This window comes from Chelonoidis abingdonii, chromosome 2, assembly GCF_003597395.2.
Source record: "Chelonoidis abingdonii isolate Lonesome George chromosome 2, CheloAbing_2.0, whole genome shotgun sequence".
Taxonomy (NCBI): Eukaryota; Metazoa; Chordata; order Testudines; family Testudinidae; genus Chelonoidis; species Chelonoidis abingdonii.
This window is the reverse complement of record NC_133770.1, coordinates 123,890,579-123,900,787: the sequence shown is the minus strand read 5'-3', so window position 1 is coordinate 123,900,787 and position 10,209 is coordinate 123,890,579. Positions and strand designations below refer to the sequence as shown.

General features: G+C 43.8%; 1 protein-coding gene across 3 annotated transcripts in view; it reads left to right on the top strand.

Moving 5' to 3' along the window:
• Nucleotides 1-1,356: 1,356 nt before the first annotated feature.
• The window catches only part of CTNNAL1 (catenin alpha like 1), a 125,559-nt gene continuing 116,706 nt past the window's right edge, over nucleotides 1,357-10,209 (top strand). For all 3 annotated transcript variants that reach the window (XM_075062658.1, XM_075062657.1, XM_075062661.1), the window contains exon 1: nucleotides 1,357-1,424. The gene's annotated coding sequence lies outside the window, so the exon portion shown is untranslated. The remainder of the gene's footprint in view (nucleotides 1,425-10,209) is intronic.

Below are 10,209 nucleotides of genomic sequence, written 5' to 3'. Positions count from 1 at the left end.
AAGTGAGTCTGTCTTGCACTCCACCCCGCAGCTGTTACACCTATAGTTTCTGCCCCATGGAGGTGGATGTAGCTCCTTGTTCTAGACATTGCAACTTGGTACATGTGGTTGCAGTGTTGCCCTGGTTTGGGTTGGCTGCCCCAGTAAGCGCTGGCCAGGCCAAACCTGAGCAGCACTGCAACCCTATGCCCTACATTGCAATGCTCAGAGCCAGTAGCTGGGCCCAGCCCCCTAGGACAGGTGCTGTTGCTGGGATGAGTTTATTAAAATCATGGACACAAAGATATCACAGACACAGACAAGTGTCAAAGTTAGAATCAGGACTCAGTTTGTCAGACCACTCTGTTTTATTAGCACAGCGCTCTGCTAATAACACCCAGATAATGTGAGCACCATACAAGACACAAACTATCTTATTTATACAAATAAAAGGGCGAGCACTTAACAAGATAACAAAGGAAGCAGAATCTGATAAATTTACCTGGGCTAGCCATGCATATCTTATTTCCTTACTAACTATTACCGATCTTCTGTTAATGTTTCACCATTAGCACCCTTGTTTATGCCTAATGTTTCTTTTCCTGGCACCTGTATTTCAACGTTTCTTCTTTCTGCTTAACGGTACATACACATTTCTTTAATCCGTTCTTATTTTTACAATATAATTCATTCTACTTTCACACAAGTCATGAACAAACAGGAAAATGACAATCTCAGTGACATTTCTCGCTGACAAACCTACAGCCTTATTCATTGTTTGAGAAATACTTTACTCTCCAAATAGTCCTGTTGATTTAATGGGGCTACTTTCACATTAAGGTAGTACTCAGTGGTAAAAAACGATGGTAGAATCTGGCTTCAAATCTTTAGCTGTAGATCTGTTCCATCTCTGTAAACTATAATGAGAATAAACAGCACTTTATTGTTTTTGAATGTAGAATAAATGGTCAAATACACAGCTAATTAACATTTGTTAATATAAATTCTTTGAGGATTTCAGCAGCTGGTTATAGGGAGCAAATTTTGGTCTGTTTTTTTTTTTTTTTTTTTTCCCATGCCAAAGACCAAGCTGTATTTAGTGATCAAAATTATTTTGTGGTCAGTTTTCTCTCAAAGGATTATTAGACTTTTCTTTGTATAGCTGTGATAAATGAAGGGGGGTAGATCCCTTTTAAGGCCACCCAGCCAGTTAGCTATAAAGTCCCTCTTGGTGGCTGTTCTCTGCTTGTTTTACCTGTAAAGGGTTCACAAAGTTCCCCAGGTAAAGGAAAAGGAATGGGCACCTGACCAGAAGAGCCAATGGGAAGCTAGAACTTTTTTAAATGTGTGGCAGGGGTAGCTTCCCCTTTGTCTGTTGTTCTCTGGAGGAGGAGAGACTGAGCAGCAATGATATAAGCAGGAATGCTGTGTAAGGCTTGAACCAGGTATAAAAATTTATCTTCCATACCAAGAATAAATTATTGGACAGGAAATGTTTAAATAGATGCAATCAGGTTCATTTCTTTATTTTGGCTTGTGAATCTCCTCTGTGCTAACCCCAGATGCTTTTGTTTGCTTGTAACCTTTAAGCTGAACCCCCAATGAAGCTATTTTGGGTGCTTAATTTTTTGGAATTGCTCTTTTGAAATCTAGCAAAAGCCTAAGTTCCAGATATATTTTCTTCCTTTTTGTTTTTAATAAAATTGACCATTTTTAAGAACAGGACTGGATTTTTGGTGTCCTAAGAGGTTTGTGCATAGGCTGTTTTGATTAGCTGGTGGCAACAGTTAATTTCCTTTGATTTCTTTCTCAGCTCTTTCCCGGAGAGTGTGTGTGTGTGTGTGTGTGTGTGTGTGTGTGTGAAAGGTCTACCCCACAGGGAGGGTACCTCACAGGGAGGAATTCGCAAGTGTTCCTTCCTGAGTCCAAGGAATGGTGGTGTTTTTGTTGTTTGTTTTTTGTTTTTTTGTTTTTGCATTTGTGTGGTGGCAGCATTTCCCAAGCAAAGGTCAGAGAAAATCTGTAACCTTGGGAGTTTAATACAAGCCTGGAGTGGCCAGTATTAATTTTTAGAATCCTTGCGGGCCCCACCTTCACTGAAAGTGTCAGAGCAGGGATTTAGCCTTGACAATAGTGCAGAGTGAATACAATATAACTTCTGTTTTGTAGCAGTGTAAAAACTGAATGCACGTAGTAAGTGAAACAGTTAATCCTCCTAATGAAAGATACTGGTTAAAGAAGGGGGGATGAGAGTTTATCATATATGTTAGTACTCTTCTGTGGATCTGCAGCTGCTTCACAAAGGTAAGTATTGCCCAAAGTTTGCAAATGTTTGAAATAGAGTAAATGCAACACAGTGCATAGTTTCTCTTTGTAAGCAAAGTTTTGCATAATACTTCAGTATTGAATAGATGTCACATTGAAGAATTTTAAAAATACATTCTTTGCTTGAGATCAGATCCCATACAATTTTATTTTTAACTACCAATCTTTCATCAGCATGAGTCTATGAAAATGGTCATTGGGCTGGGCTAGAGAGAGATGGTCTTTGGATTTGGAGAGGTGGTTAACAGGTGGTTGGTCATAGCCCTAGCCTGAGAGTTAGGTGTATTTGTGTTGTCACTTTTTTGTCAGGATCAGGATTGATGAAGTCAAGGGGAATTTAGGATGTTTTCTTACAGATAGCTGCCCTCTGGGACAACTAGATTCCTGGTGTGTGGTCACTTGTTTGACCTATGATCTTTATGCACCATAGGTTGCAAAGAATGAATTATTTAGCCACAAACATATTTAATTACCTGGATATGTGCAATAGGGAATTATTCTTGATTGACCTCTGCACATTCCCATTCTTGGAATGTGCTGATGGTGCAATTTGGACCAGTGGCACTTGCAAATAGCACTTTCTATTTGTAGCACTCTCATATCCTCTGCCCTGGCATCCACAGCTCTGACTGTTCAGAGGCTAGGGCCATAAAAGAGGACATGATGTGTTTTTTGTTTTTTTACAGGACTAATTTAGCTTCAGGGTGTGAAAATGCAGTTAAACAAATAATATTTATGATGTCATGGTGTAATCCAGCCTAGTGTATTATGTAAACTTCAGATCATTGCTTGTATTAAATGAACAGATAAGTAGTGTTATTTTTATGACCCTTCAGATAAATGATATTGGCTATCATATTCTTGCTACAGTGTATGCAGTAAAAGGTTTTATAGACTTGAATGTCAAACATTGTGTGCATTCTGGCTAAAGGAGTTTTAATTAGGAAAGATGAGTAAATGTTGATCCTAGGTACTACCTGAGACTTAGAGAGACATTATTTAAAGAGTGCAGTATTTGAAATTGATATGTTTTGTTTCTAAATGAATGAACTAGTCTCTCTTTAGTTACTGAGAAACTTATCTCAAAAGCCCACATACTAAGGGTATGTCTACACTATGGGATTATTCTGGTTTTACAGAAACCGATTTTTGGAAACAGATTGTATAAAGTCGAGTGCATGCGGCCACACTAAGCACATTAATTTAGCGGTGTGCATTCATGTACCGAGGCTAGCGTCGACTTCCGGAGCATTGCACTGTGGGTAGCTATCCCATAGTTCCCTCAGTCTCCCCCATCCATTGGAATTCTGGGTTGAGATCCCAATGCCTGATGGGGCAAAAAACATTGTTACAGGTGGTTCTGAGTACAGCCTCACCCCTCCCTCTGTGAAAGCAATGGCAGACAACCGTTACACCCTTTTTTTCCTGGGTGAACTGTGCGGACGCCATACCACAGCAAGCAGGGAGCCCGCTCAGCTCAAGACGGCAGTCATGAACATTGTAAACACCTCATGCATTCTCATGCAGTTTATGCTGAACCAGGACCTGAAAAACCAGTCGAGGAGGAGGTGGCTACGGCAGCGCGGTGATGAGAGCAATGAGGACATGGACACAGAAATCTCTCAAACCGTGGGCCCCGGCGCTTTGGAGATCATGCTGTTAATGGGGCAGGTTCTAGCCATGGAACGCCGATTTCGGGCCCGGGAAACAAGCACAGACTGGTGGGACTGCATAGTGTTGCAGGTGTTGGACAATTCCCAGTGGCTGCGAAACTTTCGCATGCACAAGGGCACTTCCATGGAACTTTGTGACTTGCTTTTCCCTGCCCTGAAACGCCAGAATACCAAGATGAGAGCAGCCCTCACAGTTGAGAAGCAAGTGGCGATAGCCCTCTGGAAGCTTGCAACGCCAGACAGCTACTGGTCAGTCGGGAGTCAATTTGGAGTGGGCAAATCTACTATGGGGGCTGCTGTGATGTAAGCAGCCAAAGCAATCACTAAGTTGCTGCTACGAAAGGTAGTGACTCTGGGAAATGTGCAGGCCATAGTGAATGGCTTTGCTGCAATGGGATTCCCTAACTGTGGTGGGGCGATAGATGGAACCCATATCCCTATCTTGGCACCAGAGCACCCAGTACGTAAACCGCAAGGGGTACTTCTTCAATGGTGCTGCAAGCACTGGTGGATCACAGGGGACGTTTCACCAACATCCACGTGGGATGGCCAGGAAGGGTTCATTATGGTCGCGTCTTCAGGAACACTAATCTATTTAAATTTAAACGGCTGCAGCAAGGGAATTACTTCCCAGACCAGAAATAACAGTTGGGGATGTTGAAATGCCTGTAGTTATCCTGGGGGACCCAGCCTACCCCTTGATGCCATGGCTCATGAAGCCATACACAGGCAGCCTGGACAGTAGTCAGGAAGCTGTTCAACTACAGGCTGAGCAAGTGCAGAATGGTGGTAGAATGTGCATTTGGCCATTTAAAGGCACGCTGGCACACTTTACTGACTCGCTCAGACCTCTCTGTGAGAGTAAGGGGGAGACCTTTATGGCGGGGTGGGAGGCTGAGGCAAATCACCTGGCTGCTGATTACGTGCAGCTAGACACCAGGGCAATTGGAAGAGCACACCAGGAAGCACTGCGCATTAGAGAAGCTTTGAAAACCAGTTTCATGACTGGCCAGGCTACAGTATGAAAGTTCTGTTTGTTCCTCCTTGGTGAAAACCCGCTCCCTTGATTGACTCATTCCCTGTAAGCAGCCTATCCTCCCCCTTTGATCACAGCTTGCTTTCTAAGGAAATAAAGTCACTGTCATTTAAAAATCATGTTCTTTATTAATTGATTATAAAAAATGGGAGAGAACTGACAAGGTAGCCTGGGTGGGATTTGGGAGAAGGATAGGAGAGAAGGAAAAGGCCACTTCAAAATTTCAAAACAATGACAGCCATTTGGTTGGGCTGTCCACTCGTGTGGAGTGGGTGGGTGCACAGAGCCTCCCCGCCTACATTCTTACACATCTGGATGAGGAGGTTGGGTGCACAGAGCCTTCCTCCTTGCATTCTTACACCTCTGGGTGAGGAGGCTATGGAACTTGGGGAGGTGGGAGGGTGGTTACAGAGGGGCTGCAGCGGCACTCTGTGATCCTGCTCCTGTTCCTGAAGCTCCACTAGATGCTGGAGCATGTCAGTTTGATCACGCAGCAGCCGCAGTGTTGCATCTCGCCACCGCTGATCTTCCTGCCGACTCCTCTCTTCACGTTCGTCCCTCCTCTCTCCACGTTCACTGGCATCTTTCCTGTACATCGATACTGCGTCCTTTCACTCATTCAGATTAGCTCTTTCATTGTGGGTCGATTCCATGATTTCAGAGAACATTTCGTCTCGCGTCCTTTTTTTCTGCCACCTTATCTGAGAGAGCCTTCAGGATGGAGGAGAGAGCTTGAAAAATGTGCAGCTGTGGGAGGGAGGCAAAAAAGGGGGAGAAGTATTTTAAAAAGATACATTTTACAGAACAATGCTTATACTCTTTCACGGTGAACAACAGTATTCACGTTACATAGCACGTGATTTCAGTACGAGGTTGCATTTTGCATCTTAATATTGAGTGCCTGCAGCTTTGGTGTTAGAGCTCACAGATGCAGGTCTGGGCAACAGAATTCAGCTTGCATGCGGCCATGGTAAGCCATTGTCTTTTGGCTTCTGCAGCCTTCATAAAAGCAGCGCCCTCCTTTCCCACATACCAAGCAAAGCCCATTGAGTGCTGTGGCTTTCCTGTTAACATGCAGCAGCAGAAACCAAACTAGCCCCCCATCCCCCATCCAATTCTCTGGGATGATCGCTTTACCACTTCCCCCACCACGTGGCTGGTATCAGGGAAGATCCCTGCTAGCCAAACGCGAAAAAGCTCAGCGCCAATTCCCTCCCGCCCCCTCCCCCGCCGCTTGGCTAACTGCAGGGGAAGGATATCTTTTCAGCCACAGGCAAAATAATAACAGCCTCATGGAATGGCCACCTCTGTCCCCTTAATTAAATTCCTGTATTTCAACCAGGTTACCATGAATCGATATCTTGACAGCTCTCCTGAAAGGAAATTCCACAGTCTCCGTGAGTAATACATTTTAATGTTTTTTAGAAAAAACAGATTGTGTAGCTAAATAAGGAATGCCATGCAAACACTGGAGTGCCCATCACATGTGGCCACCTTCGGCTTGTTATGCAACCCTTTGTCCTGATACCAAGATAATACAGAGTTGCTACGCAAACACGGGACCATATGGATACTAGATTACTTGCTACTAGAATGGCGTGGTCAAGTGTCCTACCATGGAGGACGGAATAAGGCTGCACTGCCCAGAAATCTTCTGCAAAGGCTTTTGGAGTACCTCCAGGAGAGCTTCATGGAGATGTCCCTGGAGGATTTCCGCTCCATCCCCAGACACATTAACAGGCTTTTCCAGTAGCTGTACTGGCCGTGAATGCATCCCAAGTCCTCAGGGCAAATTAATAATTTAAAAAAAGCTTGCTTTTAAACCATGTTTTATATTTGCAAAGGTACACTCACCAGATGTCCCTTCCATGCCTTCATGGTCTTGGATAATGCCTTGGGAGGGTTGGGAGGATACTTCAGTCAGGCTGAGAAAAAGATCCTGGCTGTTGGGGAGAATGGTGTGCTGTGTGCTCTCCGCAAGCTCATCGTCGTCCTCCTCACCTTCCCCGTCCGCAGAATCCTCAGGCATGGCTGAGATTACTCCCTCCTTGGAATCCATGGTCAGGGGTGAGATAGTGGTGGCAGCCCACCCAGAACTGAATGCAGCTCAGCGTAGAAGTGGCATGTCTGCGGCTCTGCCCTGGACCTTCTGTTTACTACTTTGGTTTTCTGGTAGGCTTGTCTGAGCTCCTTAACTTTAACGCGGTGCTGTAGTGAGTCCCTATTGTGGCCTCTCTCCATCATGCCCTTGGAGACTTTTTCAAATGTTTTGGCATTTCATCTTTTTGAATGTAGTTCTGCTAGCACGGAATCCTCTCCCCCATATAGCGATCAGATCCAGTACCTCCAGCATGGACCATACGGGAGCTCTCTTTTGATTCTCAGACTGCATGGGTACCTGTGCTGATCAGCTCTCCACTCTGGGCAAACAGGAAATGAAATTCAAAAGTTCGTGGGGCTTTTCTTGTCTACCTGGCCAGTGCATCCGAGTTCAGATTGCTGTCCACAGTGGTCACAATGGTGCACTGTGGGATAGCTCCTGGAGACCAATACCTTCGAATTGCGGCCACACTAACTCTAATTTGAAATGGCAGTAACGATTTCAGCACTACTCCCCTAGTCGGGGAGGAGTACAGATACTGATATTAAGAGCCCTTTATATCGAAATAAAGGGCTTCGTTGTGTGAATGGGTGCAGGGTTAATTCTGTTTAACACTGCTAAATTCGACATAAACTCGTAGTGTAGGTAACCAAGTCCTCTGCAAGCGTCATCTAATGTGACAGAATAGTTGATTTCATAGTGCAAACTTATTGCAGGATTTGTATGTCTTCTGTCCTATATGAGTTGCCTCAATTTTCACCTTTTAGTGAAGTTCATTGCAATTTTTAATGAAAATGCCCTTTGTAAGCAACTAGATGTAGAAGGGGGAAAATGCAAACCAGTATAAGAACTAGTGCTCAAGATGTACTGCGAAACTAAAATGACTCCCTATTCCCTGTAGAAAATATCTTGAACATTTTGCTGTAGCAGGAATAAAAAAAAGTAGAGAATTCACTGAATAAAAATTTGACACAATAAGCTATATGTATGTCATGATACGTGATAACTAAATATTTTCTAAAACCAGGTCATGTAATGATCACTTAATGCTGTCCATGCTCAATGGGGTCTCTCTCACTTCTTACAAAGTAACCGTGAATTAAAATATAAGTGCTAAGACTCTCATGTGACTGATAAGATTATGGACCATATGACAGACTGAACATCTTTTTGTGGCTATAAAGCATCAAGATACTATTAGACAACTTGACCAAAGAAAGTCAGAAAAGATCATCTTCCACGGCTGCTCATAAGCAACAAGTCACGTGACTCCTACTTCCTGGCAAAATCCACTGAAAGGAGGCAGACTTCCCTTATTCTCACTGTTGGCTCTCCAGAGCCTCAGACAGGTGTCGCATGGGAATAGTGCAAGAGGGCTTCTCGACAGAACTCAAACACCACCTGAGGATCTGCTTCACCCAAGCTCCCTTAAATGGAGGGTTGTGGAAGAATTCATTACTTATCTCAGTGAGATTTTTTTCAGGTGAATATTCAAGCCTTTTTTCTTTCGTCAGCAAAAAATAAATAAATCTGGTAGTACTAAGGCAATACTTAGCTTTAGGGCGTGTACTCTAGATATGTCAAATTCAAAACTGAGACTAGATAGTTTCTTTTAATCCCCAGGGATTTCTTATCTTGACAAATCAGAGCACATTCCTATTCTTGTAGATAGCTGAGGGTTTCCTTTATGGATCGTATCCTTCCATTTGGCCTTTTGTATATTGCACACTTGTTCACAACTGTCACTTGTAGCCTTGAGAGAAACAGCATTCACACTTTTTATGAGCATCTTCATCAAAGTGACCCCACTAATGAAGGTGAACAAAGATACTTAGTGTACAATGATCACCTTCCTCCAAGAATACTGCTTCTCCATGAACAGCTGTGAGTTATACAAAGTATTCTTCTCCAAGATTAATATCAATAAGATTGTGTCCCTCAGATCTATGCTATATATCAGAAAAGTCACAACAAATCCCCTGGAAAAAATTGTTGAATTGAGTTTGACTAGGTAGAACCACAGAGGAAGCTCATTTCTATTGTTCAGGCACATTAACTTTGATCAGTCAGTTATTTCTGTGGTCATAGTAGGAGCTTACCTAGGTAACCCTGCTTTGACCTTCTAGTGAAGCCCACGAACTTTAGGGGAGCTTTGGCAAATGTATTTCACTTCCCTTCCTCCCTTGCTCCTCTTCCCTCCTCCCCAAGCAGTGCAGACCTACAGATCTCAGTGGAAGAGAACTTTGAAGCAGTTAGTTCTATAGGTGAGTGATCAGCAAAGATTACTCATGTTGTGCATGGATGGGCTTTTATTGGCATTTCTAAGGAGGGTGACCACTTTATTGAAAAAGGAAACTGGGTTTCCACAACTACTCAGTTGTCCCTAGAAAGGGAGGATCCATGGTTATCAGAGCCATAGAAAAGGTAAGACTTAGCGTTAAGCAGAGAAGACCCTACCCAGTTTTTTATATACTGGATTGAGAGATCCAGTGTCTCAGGTGGGTTTCTGTTAACAGGCTTGCTATGTAGGGAGCTAAGGCCTGGTCTACACTACACCTTTAAACCGAATTTAGCAGCGTTAAACTGATTTAACCCTGCACCCATCCACACAATGAGGCGCTTTATATCGATATAAAGGGCTCTTTAAACCGATTTCTGTACTCCTCCCTGACGAGAGTATTAGCGCTGAAATCGGTATTGATTTGCGGCCACACTAACCCTAATCCGACATGGCGACGGTATTGGCCTCCGGGCGGTATCCCACAGTGCACCATTGTGACCGCTCTGGAAAGCAATCTGAACTCGAATGTACTGGCCAGGTAGACAGGAAAAGCCCCACGAACTTTTGAATTTCATTTCCTGTTTACCCAGCGTGGAGCTCCAATCAGCACGGGTGGCGATGCATCCAATCCAAAAAGAGCTCCAGCATGAGACCGTACGGGAGATACTGGATCTGATCGCTGTATGAGAAAGACAAATCTGTTCTATCAGAGCTGCGTTACAGAAGTGAAATAGCCAAAGCATTTGAGAAAAAATCTCCACGGCTATGTATAGACAGCGGAAACCATCGCACAGTGCTGCTGTGACAAGTGTAA